The sequence below is a fragment of the Phacochoerus africanus genome, chromosome 8, assembly GCF_016906955.1.
Source record: "Phacochoerus africanus isolate WHEZ1 chromosome 8, ROS_Pafr_v1, whole genome shotgun sequence".
NCBI lineage: Eukaryota > Metazoa > Chordata > Mammalia > Artiodactyla > Suidae > Phacochoerus > Phacochoerus africanus.
In genome coordinates, this window is record NC_062551.1 from 128,665,283 (window position 1) to 128,681,854 (window position 16,572).

The 16,572-nt window shown below is 42.2% G+C and overlaps 1 protein-coding gene across 9 annotated transcripts in view; it reads left to right on the forward strand.

Annotated features, from left to right (window-relative positions):
• The first annotated feature begins 416 nt into the window (after positions 1-416).
• Positions 417-16,572, forward strand: part of SSX2IP (SSX family member 2 interacting protein) — a 57,820-nt gene continuing 41,664 nt past the window's right edge. For 5 of the 9 annotated variants that reach the window (XM_047794206.1, XM_047794205.1, XM_047794207.1 and 2 more), the window contains exon 1: positions 418-569. The gene's annotated coding sequence lies outside the window, so the exon portion shown is untranslated. Of the gene's footprint in view, positions 570-16,572 lie in introns of all 9 variants that reach the window. The other 4 variants (XM_047794208.1, XM_047794213.1, XM_047794209.1 and 1 more) reach the window with 2 other exon arrangements.

Here is a 16,572-nt window from a genome sequence, read left to right on the forward strand (position 1 = left end):
AACTTGGCTCGGAACACATACTTTGAAGCAGCCACGAACCGTCTCCCGCCCCCCACCCCAAACGCGTCCAGCGCAGCCTGGGGCGGAGAGTACAGCGGGGTGAGGAGGGGGTGGGGCGCAGGGCTGGGCCGGGCGTAGCACAGAGCCTAACAGGTGCCGCAACCGCAGCTGCGCCCACATCCAGCTTGGGCTCCAGGGATAAGGTTTTCTTTTTCTCCGGGTTTTTTTGGAGATGGGGAGGAGACTCCGGCGGGTGGGGGCACCCGGCCAATGCAGGCCGCGGTTGTTCATCGCCTAGCAACTGGCGGAGCCAATGGGAGGCGGCTGGGCCTGCGGCGCTGGCGGCGCGGGGGCGGGGTGGGAACCTTGCGAACCTGCGGAGCCCGGGAGGCAGCCGCGAGGGGCGGAGCAGAACCAGGCGGAGAGCGGGGAAGGCGGGAGCCGGAGGTGGAGGCGGGGCCGCTGGCCCTGGCGCTGCGTGCCGCCGCGGCTGTGCGGGCCCTCCGGGCTGCGCTAGCAGGTCTAGGACGCCGAGCGGTACCTCTCAGCCGCCCTCGAGGGCTGTGACGGTAAGAGCTTCGCTCGGCGCCGAGGATTGTGACGCGCCGGCCCGGGGAGGGGCGAAGGCACCAGCGGGGCCTGGGTCGGGCGGGGGGTGGGCGCCGGCGGGTGCGGAGGTGAGCGCTGGCACCTGGCTCGGCGCCCCGCTTCTCTGCGGGAGACTTGGCGCGGCCGTTGGGGCCGTTGCCGGAGGCGGGCGAGCGTTGACCCCCGGCCGCGCCTAGAGGAAGAGCGGGGAGGTAGGTGCCAGCTCGGGGACCACTCCAGCTAGCGGTCGCGGCGCTGATCCAAGCCTTCTCATCCCAGGGATGGAGGGAGGGTGGCGCCTGGCAAGGGATGACAAGCGACACGGGGACGTGGGGGAGGAGGGGTTGGCTACTTGGGGGCTGCGGTGTCTGCTTAGCAGAGGCTGCGGGGCTTGCGGGCTGCAGGGTTTTTAGCTCGAGCTGTAGGAGGCAGTCATTAGAATGAGTTGCTGGTGGCCCGTGGCCTCTGCAGGGGAAGAGAACCCTAATAACGGTCTAGTTAAAAGTCTAGGGGAAGGACTTATATTTTCTAAAGGCAGGCATGTGTGACGATATTTTGGTGTAGAATTTTGTAGTAAAGTACAGTAAACTGAATTGTGAGCTCCCTACCCTCTTTCGAGCCTGTGCCGATCGCTCAGTTATGCAAGTCACTTGGGCCCCGGAAATGGGATCTGCTAAATAATTTGTTCTCAGCACTTGTAATGTGGGAATCTTTAATTTATTACCCTATTTCAAGGTTCATAGTTGTGACTGCCAAATTACCGTTACTTGCAACGCTTCTAATAGTTCTTGTTAAAAGTAAGATAATTGATATTTCCCTTTTCTAGACACCACAATGGGGCGAGGACCAGAAAAGACACTGCTCCCAGGGTGGTGTTCTCCCAGGTGTAAGAGAGGGGGCTGCCTGGAATTTGATATTACTGGGATTCCCTAACAGTTGAGATTAGAGTCTAGGTCTAGAGTTGGCAATGAATGATGAGTGCCTCAGAATCGTTCATGGCTCAGGAGAGATTGGTTTACTGTTTAAGTAGGAGAAAATTCTGGCAGTCTTGAACTAAAAAGGTAGGTATGACTTGACATATTTTGGAGATAGAGCACAATTTGAAAGATTTAGAGATCTGGTGAGAGGAAAAAAAAAATGCCTTTCGAGCTAAAGTTTAAGTCAGTCTATCTCAAAATTTAGAAGAAGTTAGAAGTAGATTTATGAATTTGGATTCAGTCAGCAAAGCTTAATCTATCAAATCTCCTGTCTTAGAGCTATTAGAACCCACAGGTCTAGGAAGCTTAGGTTATTCATTCAGATTGAACAAGCGAGAACTAGTAACTAAATTGATGCTTTCTTCTGCCTGCTGTCAGTGAAAATTTCTCAAGCAGAATGGTTCTTTGAAGAGAGGAAAAGCAACTAACTGATAGTTAAAATAAAGGCTCTTTTAGTGACTTGCTGGGCCTCTTCAGCCAAGTCATTTTGTACCCTTCCTTCCCTTCTCTTTTCCCATCTGTACAATGAAGATAATAAAGACCGGGATTAAGTAACATGGGTAAAGCAGCTTGAAGATAACTGCGAAGACTTAAGTTATTCTAGGATGAAATGTGAAGATCTCCTCCTAACACATTGCGCCTTGTGACAGGACTTGTTAAAGCATATCACATTCCAAACATGCTGAGGCAGTGTATGAGAAAAGGAAAATGTGAACTGTTGAGATGATTTGCCTAAGGCCTCAGGCCAGCACAAAGTCAGGTTATATTCTTGGGCAGTCTGAAAACCTGACATAGCTTCTCTTTGACAAAGCTGGCTATGTGGCAGGTTTTATAAAAGTAGACTAATGAGTGCTGTCAATGTGGTATGCAAGTAGAGGTAAAAAAGATGAAAAAGAAATTTGTCATTTTAATTCATTTCACATGTGTAAGTTGAGGCGGTTCCAAAGTTTTTTCACATTTTTTACCAACAGTTGTAAATATGCCTTATTGGTTTGACTGGTTCATAAAGATGATGATGGTGATTAACTAGTCATGAAGGTACATGTTATCTTGAATTCAGGAGTTTATACAGTGAGAGACTGAGAAAGTACACCATTCATTATTGGTACTGGAAAACTACCTAAAATCTTTACTTGTGGTGAGTCAATGTTATATAATACCTGCAGATTTACTGAATTATGCTTTAATAATTGATTCTTTTGTTTGTTTGTTTGTCTTTTGTCCTTTTAGGCCCGCTCCGGTGGCATATGGAGGTTCCCAGGCTAGAGGCCTAATCGGAGCTAGAGCTGCTGGCCTATGCCAGAGCCACAGCAATGCCAGATCGGAGCCGTGTCTTCAACCTACACCACAGCTCACGGCAATGCCGGATCCTTAACCCATTGAGTGAGGCAAGGGATCGAACCCAAAACCTCATGGTTCCTAGTTGGATTCATTTCCACTGTGCCATGACGGGAACTCCAATAATGGATTCTTCTAATAAACATTTATTAAATGGCTTACTAAGCCTCTGCTTGCTAGACCTGAGGATAAAAAAGATGAACGTTTTAGAGCTTGTTTTTAGGAAATTTACAGTTTAGTAAGTGAGAGAGCAAAAAAAAGAAAATAAAAATTACAAATATGAGGAGGCTTTAGAAAAGAGTTTCAGCCATGTCTTGGAGGAGGAGGTGTCCATCTGGTGACACATAGTGGTGTGCTCTGTGTGATGTACTGTTCAGGAAGTACAGTGGTTTGGTAGTTGAACAAGGTGGAGTGGGTTAATGATAAGATTGGAAACCAAGGCTATGACCTTTGACTGGTAGGTGATAGAGAATCTTTAATAGTTTTATTCAGGGGCTTTAATATTTAATTTTTACTTTAGAAGTGTATTGCCACGAAAATCAGTAATTTGGCCCCCAAATTTTCTGAACATAGAGAATCCAAGTAATATCTGAGACACAGCAGCCTTACACAGCAATTAAAAACTTTAAAAAGCCCCCAGAAACTTTACAAAAGTAAAAGTGGTAATTCATACAACAACTTTTATTGAGCATCTTTTATTCTTTTTTATTTTTGTTATCTTTTTAGGGCCGTACCCACAGCATATGGAGGTTCCCAGGCTAGGGGGTCCAGTCAGAGCTGCAGCCACTGGCCTAGGCCAGGCTGCACCTGTCACCTATGCCACAGCTCACTGCAATGCTGGATCCTTAACCCACTGAGTGAGGCTAGGGAGCAAGCATGTGTCCTCATGGATCCTAGTCAGATTTGTTTCTGCTGAGCCATGACAAGAACTCCTTTTTCTCTTTTTTAAATTGCAGTATAATTGACATATGAGTTTCAGACATAACAATATAATGATTAGATATTTGTATATACTAGGAAATTATTACCGCAGTACATCTACTATCTTCTACTTTTAAGATTAGGAGAATAGGTATCCAAAAATAAATTAAAAATACTGGCATTTTCAAGCAACTGGCAGTTCAGTAGGAGAAATAATACAGTTGTAATGCACTACAGAATCTGAGTGTCATAAGAGGCATACAAATGTCAGGTCCTAGCAGTGTAGGATTCTGAGATGAGAGAAGACACATTCTTTCAAATTAAAAATAAGTTCTTGAAGACACATTAAACTCTGGCCAGTTCAACAATCAGCACAGTCTTAACTCTCACATGTACAGTTCTCATCTTTTAACCCTGTTTTCACACATTGCTCCCCCTCCCTCTTACTCTTTTGAGTGAAGTGGGTTTGATTACCAGCTATGGGACCCAGGGCAAGCTATTACTTCCCTGTATCTTCTGTCATAGTTGTCTCACTTGTAAATTAGGGATAACAGTACCTATTACATACTGTTTGTGATAGATTTGTGATGATTACGTAAGAAAACATGTTATAATCCAGAACAGTGCCTAGAAAAACACCTTACATCTTTCGAGCACTTAGTATTTCTGCTTGATACAGAAATGCTGTAATTGAATAAGAAGTAAAAGACTATTTTTTTGGATCTGTCCCTGCACGTCAGGTAAAGCCTCTACATCAGAGAAGCTAAATATATTCTAGTAAACTTATCTTCTTGAACAAGTGACCTTTGGTTATCTCTTCTTATTTGCTGATCACTTTCCTGAAATCCGATTTCCATTTTTACCCCTCAGCTTTGTCATGAAGTCACTAATCACCAAATCCAGCATACTATTCTGTTTAGCTCTTGCCCTTTCTGTGGCATTTGCTGAGTTCATCACTCTTTATTTAAAATTAAAAAAATTTTTTTTTCTTTTTAGGGCTGCATGTGCGGCATATGGAAGTTCTCAGGCCAGGGGTCAAATTGGAGCTATAGCTGCTGACCTACAGCACGGGCACAGCAACTCGGGATCTTTAACCCACTGAGAAAGGCTAGGAATCAAACCCATGTCCTCATGGATACCTCAGTCCGGTATCATTACCACTGAGCCATGACGGGAACTCCACTTCCTCGTCTTTAACACTTTCTTTTTCTAGGAGTTCCTGTTGTGGCTCAGTGGTAATGAACCTGACTAGTAACCATGAGGATGTGGGTTCGATCCCTGGCCTCACTCAGTGGGTGGGGGATCTGACGTTGCTGTGAGCTGTGGTGTAGGTCGCAGATGCGGCTCAGATCCCACATTGCTGTGGCTGTGGTGTAGACCTGCAGCTCCACCTCCAATGCGACCCCTAGCCTGGGAACTTCCTTATGCTGTGGGTTTGGCCCTAAAAAGAATTCAGACAAACAACCCTTCTTTTTCCCTGGCTTTCCTAAAACTCCTCCAACCCCCCAACCCCTGGATTTTTATCTCCTGCATCTAGGTCACCTTCACTTAACCTGTTACATGTTGATGTTCTTTAAGGTTCTTTCTGCTGCCCCTTTCTGTATGGATTCAGCTACCACATGTATGCTGATGACTCCTAAATCTGCCCTGATGACTTTTGAGCTCCACGCCCTAGAGTTTATCCCCATTGAATGGCTCATGAGGATGTATATAAACCCAGTGAGTTGTACTCTGAGCTCTTTATCTCCACACACTTAACCAAACCCATTGTTACCCTTATTCCCCTGATCTCTTTAAGTGACACAATTATCTGTCTAGCGGCAAAGACAGATTTTTACATGAGAGGATAAATGCCTTCTTTTTCTATACTTGTCACCAGGTTTGTCAGTCCAGCTTCTGAAGTGTTGCTTATCTGTGTCCTTCACTGCCCTCATTGTCACTGGCTAAGTTAGCCAGCCAGCCTCTGATCATTACTTGCTGTGTTTGTTACAGTGTTTTTGTGCCAGGGCTGCTGAAAATGGAACCTAATTTGGAAACATTAATATGGAGGAGATTTCTAGCAGAATATTGTTTTGAAAGAATTGTAGCACTACGTATGACTTTGAAATCATATACGGAGTTTAGCGAGTGGCCAGTAGATGCTTATAATCCAAGATAGTACCAGTCATTGTACATACATCGGCCCTCCATATCCACAGATTCAACCAGCCACTAATTGGATTGAATCAGCAGAATTGAACACAGGTTGGTTGAATCCATGGCTTTGAAATCCGTGGATAAGGAGGGCTGACTGTATTCATTGTACTGTACTAAGTCATTTTGTATAAGGGACTTGAACATCCTCAGGTTTTGGTATCCATGAAGGGCTCCTGGAGCCAGTCCCTTTCAGATACGGAGGGATAACTGTACTTTTCTTTCTTTTTTGAGAGTTAGTAGTTGAGGTGATAAAGGACACAGTCTTGAGTTTGTCAGTCTTTTGCCAGCTGATTTTAATCTGGTTGTCTGTGCTTCCTGTCTAAAAGATGGCGCTATCACCATTATTCTTTCTGCAGGCAACTGCAGAGATATAGTGGGCTCAGTTCCAGACTGCCTCAATGTGGTGAATATTGCAATAAAATGAGTCACATAAATTTTTTGGTTTCCCAGTGCATATAAAAGAACTGTACTGTAGTCTATTAAGTGTGCAATAGCATTATGTCTAAAAACCCATGTATATGCTTTAATTAAAAAATACTCTACTAGTAAAAAAACTAACCGTTATCTGAGGCTTCAGTGAGTCCTAATCTGTATCCAGGTTTTAGGAATGTCCTTGACATAGGGTCTAGATGTAAAAGCAAGAAGATGTTTAGAAATCATCAGTACACGCAACAGTAACATGAAGGATCACTGAACACAGATCACCATAACAAATGCAGTAATGAAGTTTGGAGTGTTGTGAGAATTACCAAAATGTGGTATGGAGAAGTGAGCAAATGTTGTTATGAAAAATGGTGCTGATAAGTTCCTTCTGTGACTCAGTGGGGTTAACCATCCTGTTTGTCTCTATGGTGTTGCCATTTCAGTCCCTGGCCCAGCACTGTGGGTTAAGGATCCCTCATTGCTGCAGCTGTGGGGTAGGCTGCATGCAGATTAGATTTGATTCTGGGAACTTCCATATGCTGCAGGTTTGGCCATAAAAAAAAGAAAAAACAAAATGGAATTCCTGTTGTGGCTCACAAAGCTAAGAACCCAGCGGTCTCCGTGAGGATTTGGGTTCAATCCCTGGCTTTGCTCAGTAGGTTCAGGATCCAATGTTGCCACAACCTGCAGCATAGGTCATGGATGCAGCTGGGATCTGGTGTTGCTGTGGCTCCTAGGCCGGGATCTGCAGCTCTGATTCTACCTCTAGCCCAAAAACTTCCATAAGCCTCAGGTGCGACCCTAAAAAGAAAATAAGGGGAAAAAAATGGTTCCAATGGGTTTCCCCCCTTGGTCTTTCCTGTGGCACACAGAAGTTCTTGGGCCAGGGATGGAACTTGTGCCACAGCAGCATCCTGAGCCGCAGCGGTGACAGGGCTGGATCGTTTTAACTACTAGGCCACCAGGGAACGCCAATAGATTTTCTTGATACAGAGTTACCATAGACCTTCACTTTGTGAGCACAATTATCTGCAAAGCACAAGGAAGCAAAGTGCAGTGACATGAGGTATGTCTTTTTTCTGTATTCAGGTTTTAGGAATGTCCTTGACATAGGGTCTAGATGTAAAAGCAAGAAGATGTTTTAGAAATCATCAGTAAATACTGTCTGTCATCAGCTGTGTTACTTTGTAATGAGGAGATGGGCTCAGAGTATTTATATCATTTGCTCCAGATACTTGTTGAGTGTCAAGAGGAAGCCAGAGTTTGTGAGGCTTATCAAATATACACATACCTCCTTTTTATTGCACTTCATTTTATTATGTTTTTTGTAAATTGGGCAACAAGTTTTTGGGCAACCCTGCATTTATCAGATGATGGTTCACATATTTTTAGCAATAAAGCATTTAAGGCATGTACATTGTTTTTTTCAGACATAATGCTGTTGCATATAACAGTGTAGTGTAAACTTTTATATGCAGTGGGAAACCAAAAAAAAAAAAAAACCTCCATATTTCTTCCTTTATTGCGATGATATGGAACCAAATCACAGAATTTCTAAAGTATGGCAGTTGCTGTACTTTATTCTTACCTTCTAGGTTTAATAGCTGGGTTTTTATTCCTGCCTTCTAGGAACTGGGTAAGTTGTGTAAGCTCTCTGAGCTTCATACTCTTGCATCAGTAAGTAGTGTTGTATTTACTCCTTCCTTGGGCCTTTGTAAGGGTAAGTGACCTGGCTGGTGAGCGTGTCTGGCATGCGATAAAGACCCAGGGTAGTAGTTCTCTCCTACCAGTTTCTTGAGCCAGAATAGAAATTCTTAACTCCCTGTCCATGATCCTTTATGATTCTGTTGCCAGGGTTTATCTATAATGTATCACTGAAGTTTTCTCATTGCACAGTATTCTACTTTGTCGAGCTGCCAGTTTACCCATTGTCCTGTTGATGGGAGTTTGGGTGGCTTCTAGGGTTATGCCTTGTGCTCCTTTGCCTTTGTGATGAGTGCTGCTCTTTGAGTTCACATCTCTTAGCATACACGTGCAAGAGTCTCCCTTGGATTTACACCTGGAAATGGACTTGCTAGGTTGTGGAGTATGTGAATAGGATATACGAATTTCAGCTGCCAGACTGTTGTTTTTTAGAGGCTCTTCCCATGCTCCATGGTTTAATAAGCCTCAGGCATCCTCTAGGACTCATATTTCCAACCTTCATTTAGTACTTTAAAACATTTTTATCTAATTCTTGGGGTCCATTCTGTAGCACCCTTGGGAAAGAATTCCTATTTGGTATTCTTTAATGTAAACTACATATACATTGTAAAGAACACTGCTGTTTTCTCAAACTTGATGCATCACAATCACATGGAGCATCTGTGAAAATAACTGATTTCTTGGCCTCACCTCAGGTTTCTGAATCTGTAGTTCTGAAGCGGGACTCTAAAATTTGCATCTTGAACAAATTCTCAGGTGCTATTGATGCTGCTGGTCCTGGGACTTCCATGAAGGACTATAACCAATGATTGAGTTTGGACTAAATCATTGAGAAAACTATAACAGACACATGATTACATTATTACAGAATGGATTCATGAATTATGTTTAGGTTCTTTGTTGTTTCCATCACCTTTAGTAAATGTCAGTAGCTTCACTTAAGAATTTTGCGAATGGGAGTTCCTGTAATGGTGCAGTGGTTAATGAATCTGACTAGGAACCATGAGGTTGCAGGTTTGATCCCGGGCCTCGCTTAGTGGGTTAGGGATCTGGCATTGCTGTGAGCTGTGGTGTAGGTGGAAGACTCAGCTTGGATCTGGTGTTGCTGTGGCTCTGGTATAGGCCGGCGGCTACAGCTCCGATTAGACCCCTAGCCTGGGAACCTCCTTATGCCGAGGGAGCAGCCCTAGAAAAAGACCAAACAAAAAAAATGAGAATGAAATATGAACAAATAGCAATTGTTTTTAAATTTTTATTTGGATTTCTTAGCTGACTTTCAGCTTTACAGAGTTAGATTGATGTGCCTTTTTTTTTTTTTTTTTCTTAATCCTCTTTTAGGAATATGATTGCTGCTATTCCTACCTTTGCCCTGGAAGAATTTGAAATTGGCATATGTTTCGAAATTGTCATGCTCTTGATTCATGCATTAAATTGCCTTCCACTTCTCTAAGCTGACACCAATCAAGACTTGATTGAAAGCCTTTCTAAGCTGCAGCATGTCTAAAGTGTTGATTCTTATCTGTTATATATGTTATCAGCACACCTCATATTAATATGTTGTTAAAGGTAGTTGATATTCATTCAGAAAATGTTATTGGGTTCCATATTGACTGTGGGTCAGTTGTAATACCTCATATTGGAGTTCCCTTCATGGCACAGCAGAAACAAATCTGACTAGGAACCATGAGGTTGCGGGTTTGATCCCTGGCCTTGCTCAGTGGGTTAAGGATCCCGGTGTTGCCATGAGCTGTGGTGTAGGTTCCAGACATCGCTCGGATCTGGCGTTGCTGTGCTCTGGCATAGGCCGGCTGCTGTAGCTCCAATTGGACCCCTACCTAGCCTGGGAGCCTCCATATGCCATGGGTGCGGCCCTGAAAAGACAAAAAAAAAAAGAAATAAAAGTAATACCTCATACCAAAGCAAGGTACAGACTGTGCTGCAAGCTTGCTGACTGGGCACTCAGGTTAGGTGGCATTTCATTACAGTTTGAGCTGTACTATAGCGTTAATTCAAGGTGTTCTGGAAGCACGAAGAGAAGGGAATGGCAGTTTGGGGAAAACCTGGCAATTTGAGCTGTTTATTCACTAGATTTTTCAAAAAATTTTGACTTAGTCTAACATTTACTGTTTTGTCTGCTTTAAGGCAGTTCACATTCGTTAACTCACCTGAAATAGTTTTGGGTTATGATTTAGCTTCAAGGTGAAGTGGTAGAGAAGCAAGTGCCTGTGTGTGTGTTGAATTTGAAAAAGCAGCTCAAATATTGTGTATTCCCTAATCTCCTACAATAAAGACAGTAGGGTGTGTGGTTTTAATGTGCTGGACTGCTGTGGTTTGAATCTCGACTTTCACATTCTAGCTACATGACCTTGGGCAAGAAAGCTCTCTGAGCCTCAGTTTCCTCATCTGTAGTGGGAAGGAATAACTGGGTTATTGTGAACTTGAATCAGTTAGTAACTGTCAGATGCTTTAAATTTACTTGTTTCAAGTGAGTGGTTTATGCTTAATAAATTATCTTATTCTTAAAATTAGGTAGGATCTCATTTGATAAAGGTGTTTGTGAAGACAGTATATGCACATTCTGCTATAAAAATGTGAAGAAAATTTTGATATAAATAGCTGTACTCGATTCCACATTAGGTCCCATGAGTAAAAATCATGGATCATAGAACGGAAAATTCTTTAAAATTCTAGTTTAACCTCCTAATTTTACAGACGTGGAAACTGAAAACCAAAGAAATTATGACTTTCTCGAGGTTGCTGGTATGTGTTGGAAGCGACTCTGAGAACCATGGCCCTGAGACCCATCTGGTGCTCTTGCAGTGCCTTGTGCAAGCTTCCCTGAGGGGACACTGCCCTGAAAAACGAAAGTTTCATTGGCCAGCCAAGACCAAAACCAGTGAAAACATAGGAGTGCCCTGATAGCGTAGTGGGTAAAGATCTTGTGTTGTCACTGCTATGGCACGGGGTTCAGTCCCTGCCTGGGAACTTCCACATGCTGCGGTTGTGACCAAAAAACAAAGAATCTTTTTAAAAAAATGCAGCCCTTTAGGAGTTCCGGTTGTGGGTCAGTGGGTTAAAAACCCAGCCTAGTCTCTGTGAGGATGCAGATTCCATCCCTGGCCGCCTCAGTGGGTTAAGGATCTAGCATTGTCACAAGCTGCAGATGAGGGTTGGATCCCATATTGCTGTGGCTGTGGCATAGGCTGGCAGCTGCAGCTCTGTTTGTACCTTTAGCCCAGGAACTTTTACATGTCATACGTGCAGCCATAAAAAGGAAAGAAAAAAACCAATGATGAAAACATGAATAAGACGTCTCTATATAATGAAATACCAGATGATGTGGCAGACTCTTAACATACCTAGCTAACTTCTTGAAGCAGAGAAACACATTCTCAGTGGCTTGAATCATAGAAGGGCATTCTTTTTTGAGAAGACTCTTAATAGTTATAAATCAAAGTCAGCCTCCCTCTTCTTTCTTCCTATCACGTTTTGGTTGTAATTGAGCTGGAGGAAGAGTCCACCTTTGCCAGGTCAGCGAGTAGTCTGTCTTTACTTTTCACATCAGTGGGGGAAGGAAGCCTACCTCCCTGGTGGGCTAGGCCCCCACCGACATGCTCCAACATAGCAGGGTCGGTGAGAAGACTGAAGCATCTTTTCTCATTCGTTTGTGTGTGTGTGTGTGTGTGTGTGTGTGTGTGTGAGAATAGATGGGAAGGGGAATTGACTGATGGAGACAGTTCATTATATCTAAGTTGGTATTTTCACTGGATGGCAGGAGTACATCCACACACATTGTCTCGTTAGCTGTGCATGAATCCTCTGCCTCTATAAGTTGTACAAATAATACATGCCCTAGAACATTCCAGCCATATAAAGACGTGCTGTGGAAGAAGTGAAAGCACTGGGCTACCCCTCGCTACACCCAGCTGTCCCATTCCCCAGGAATGTCCTTGGTAACACTTTGTCACTTTTCCACACCTTTCTCCTAAATATATTTATTTTTATAGTTTGATTTAGCAAGAAGTGATGTTCATACTATTCTTATTCATAATTTCTTTTCTTCATGTTAACCATGCAAATGTATTTCACTTTTGTAATCTCAGGGCCTTTAATAATTCTGCGTCTGACTTTGGATCCCAGAATACTCCTTCTTCTGGCTGCACGTTATTGTATTGGTATTTAACTGTACCCTATTGATTTTTTTTTTTTCTTTTCATTTTTGGCTGTCTCGTAGCATATGGCGTTCCCATGCAAGGGATCAGATCCAAGCTACATTTGCCATCTGTGCTGCAGCTGAGGCGGCACCTGGGATCAAACCTGTGTCCTGGTGCTGCAGAGGCACCACTGATCCCATTGAACCACAGTGGGAACTCCTCCCTATTGATATTTAAATTGTTTCCAGTTTTCCAGTTTACACAAAGTGCTAAGTCAGCATTGTTCTTTTATGTCATTCTTGCTAACTTGTATGATTGAATATGTGGTGACAGACGCCTGGAAGTATAATTGGTTAATTGAAAGATGTATGCATTTCAAAATTTTGTAGACTGCTAGATTGCCATCTAAAAACCACAAACTGGAGTTTCTTGGTGGCTCAGCAGGTTAAGGATCCAGCATTTTCACTGCTGAGGCTTGGGTTTGATCCCTGGCCCAGGAACTTCCACATGATGTGGATGCAGCCCCCCAAAATTAAAAATAAATAAAAATGAAAACCACAAACTACTGACCTCTGGTAAATTTCTATTTCCCTTACCTAATTGATTTTCTGAGTAACTCTGGAGCATTTGTATAATAGTTAATCAGTTTTTGGCCTTTCAGGGCTGCTTGCCCTTCTGTGTTTGTTTTTGTTTTTGTTCTTTGTTTTTTTTTTGTCTTTTGTCTTTTTAGGGCCGCACACACCTGTGGCATATGGAGGTTCCCGGGCTAGGGGTCAGATTGGAGCTGTAGCCGCTGGCCTATGCCACAGCCACAGCAACTCAGATCCCAAGGCTTGTCTGCGACCTCTGCCATAAGCTCATGGTAATACCAGATCCCAGGCCCACTGAGCGAGGCCAGGGATCGAACCTGCAACCTCATGGTTCCTAGTTGGACTGTTTCTGATGCGTCACCACGGAAACTCCACCCTTGTGTGTTTTTACAGTAGCTTAACTGATTAATTTGGGAATATTTTATATTTTTTTATCAGTCATGCCATTCTGCCACTGGTTTTGGTGTTTGAGAGTACTGTTCTTCCTCATATCCTCATATCCTGCTTATCATCATAATTGCCTTTTTAGAACGTGGATTTTTTTTCTTCATTATATGAAAAACATTCATTTACCAAAAATTTGGAAGACTCGCAAAAGTAAAGATTACCCGTAATATATCTTTGTGTCTGTGAAAACCATTGAAAGAGGATGAAAGCCTCTCCCTTTTCTGCTCCCAGATTGGTTGTGGCAGTCTTGTCTGCTGATTTTTTCTGTTCTTATTCAAACTTCTTTTTTTATAGAGCATAATTTTCATCTATACATATATACTCATATCTAGTTTTTTTAAAGATCAGATCATGTTATTGCCCTACTGACATTTATTTAAATTACTCAGTGAATTTTATTACATTTATAGTTGTACAACCATCATCACAACCAAATTTTACAGCATTTCCACCCCAAACCCCCAGTGGATCCCCCCAACCCCCAACCTGTCTCATTTGGAAACATTAAAGTTTTTCAAAGTCTTTGAGTCAGTATCTGTTCTGCAAAGAAGTTCATTGTGTCCTTTTTTTAGATTCCACATGTAAGTGATAGCATTTGATGTTGGTGTCTTACTGTCTGACTGACTTCACTTAGCATGATAATTTCTGGGTCCATCCATGTTGCTAAAAATGTCGTTATTTCTTTTAATGGCTGAGTAATATTCCATTGTGTGTATGTACCAAATCTTCTTGATCCACTCCTCTGTCGATGGACATTTAGGTTGTTTCCATGTCTTGGCTATTGTGTATAGTGCTGCAATGAACATTGGAGTACATGTATCTTTTCAAGTAATGGTTTTCTCTGGATATATACCCAGGAGTGGGATTGCTGGATCAAATGGTAACTCTATTTTTAGTTTTCTGGGGAGGAACCATACTGTTTTCCACAGTGGTTATACCAATTTACATCCCCACCAATAGTGTCATAGGGTTCCCTTTTCTCCACACCCTCTCTAGCACTTACTGTCTGTAGACTTTTTGATGATGGCCATTCTGGTTGGTGTAAGGTGGTACCTCATTGTGGTTTTGATTTGCATTTCTCTAATAATGAGTGATGTTGAACATCTTTTCATGTGTTTTTTTGGCCATCTGTATGTCTTCTTTGGAGAACTGTCTGTTTAGATCTTCTGCCCATTTTTTGATGGGGTTGTTTGTTTTGTTGGTATGGAGCTGCAGAAGGTGTTTATAAATCTTAGAGATTAAGCCCTTGTCAGTCACTTCATTTGCAAAGATTTTCTCCCATTCTGTGGGTTGTCTTTTCGTTTTGTTGAGGTTTTCCTTTGCTATGCAAAACCTTTTAAGTTTAATTAGGTCCCATTTGTTTATTTTTGTTTTTATTGTCATTATTCTAGGAGATGGATATGAGAAGATGTTGCTGTCATTTATGTTGATGGGTGGCCTGTGTTTTCCTCTTGAGAGTTTTATAGTATCTGGTCTTATATTTAGGTCTTTAATCCATTTTCAGTTTATTTTTGTGTATGGTATTAGGGAGTGTTCTAATTTCATTCTTTTATATGTGGCTGTCCAGTTTTCCCAGCACCACTTATTGAAGGGGCTGTCTTTTCTCCATTGTATATTCTTGCTTCCTTTGTCATAGATTAGTTGACTATAGGTGTGTGGGTTTAATTCTGGTCTTTCTATCCTGTTTCACTGATCTATATTTTTGTCTTTGTGCCGGTGCCAAACGGTTTTGATGACCCAAGTGAGGGAGCCTAATTCCTCTAGCTCCATTTTTCTTTCTCACGATGGCTTTGACTATTCTGGGTCTTTTGTGCTTCCAAACAAATTTTAAAATATTTTGTTCGAGTTTTGTGAAAAATGTCCTTGGTAATTTGATGGGGATTGCATTGAATCGGTAGATTGCCTTGGGTAGTATAGTCATTTGATAATATTGATTCTTCTAATCCAAGAGCATGTTATGTCTTTCATCTGTTTGTGTCATCTTTGATTTCTTTCATCAGCATCTTACAGTTTTCAGAGTACAGGCCTTTGTCTCTTTAGGTAGGTTTATTCCTAAGTATTTTTTTCTTTTTGATGCAATGGTAAATGGGATTGTTTCCCTCATTTCTCTTTCTGATCTTTCGTTGTTAATATATAGAAATGCAGTAGATTTCTGTGTATTAATTTTGTATCCTGTGACTTTGCCAAATTCATTCATGAGCTCTAACAGTTTTCTGGTAGTGTCTTTAGGATTCTCTAGGTATAGTATCTTGTCATCTACCGATAGTGATACTTTTACTTCTTCCTTTCCATTTTGGATTCCTTTTATTTATTTTTCTTCTCTGATTGCTGGGGCTAGGACACCCAAAACTATGTCGAACAGTAGTGGCGAGAGCAGACATCCTTGTCTTGTTCCTGATCTCAGTAGGAATTCTTTTCAGCTTTTCACCATTGAAAATGATACTAGCTCTGGGTTTGTCATATGTGGCCTTTATTATGTTGAGGTAGAGTCCCTCTATGCCCACTTTCTGAAGGGTTTTTATCAGAAATGGGTGTTGGATTTTGTCAAAGGCTTTTTCTGCATCTGTTGAGAGGATCGTATGGTTTTTATTCTTCAGTTTGTTAATGTGATGTATCACACTGATGCAGTCATTTTTATTAACAAAATATCATGGCAATTTTCCAAATTAGTAAAATATCTAATAGCTAACATTTATTGAGTACTTACCATGTACCCAAGACCCTGTTTTAAGCCCTTTATGTGCATAAACTTATTTTAATAGTTACTAAATAAATTTCAAAGTAGATTTATTGTTTAACCACATCATCATTTGAGGTAAAGACTATTCTTACTCTCCTTTTGCAGGCGAGGAAAATGAAGTTCAGAGCTTTCTGTTCAGGGCCCCTTACCTTATCAGTGCTGCAGTGAGGACCAGGTGACTTTGGATCCTGATTTTAAGCATTGTACTGTACTGTTTCTTATACTGTCACAATCCTTGGTTCAAGGTGTACATAAGGAATTCACTATAGCCTCCTGGTCCCTAAGCTGCTAAGGGGATAGCTTTCTAGTGGCAAATTCTGACTTGGAACTTCACTTCAGGTTGTATCCCTCAACCCACAGGGATACACATGGAATATTTTACCACAGTTTGTGTCTTCACACTATTTCACGCAGTCTTTGCCCAGTTGGGAAATGTGATCTAACAAGTGGTGGTAGGAGCTACTGTTTCCTGAGCCCATCATCCATGACGCGCA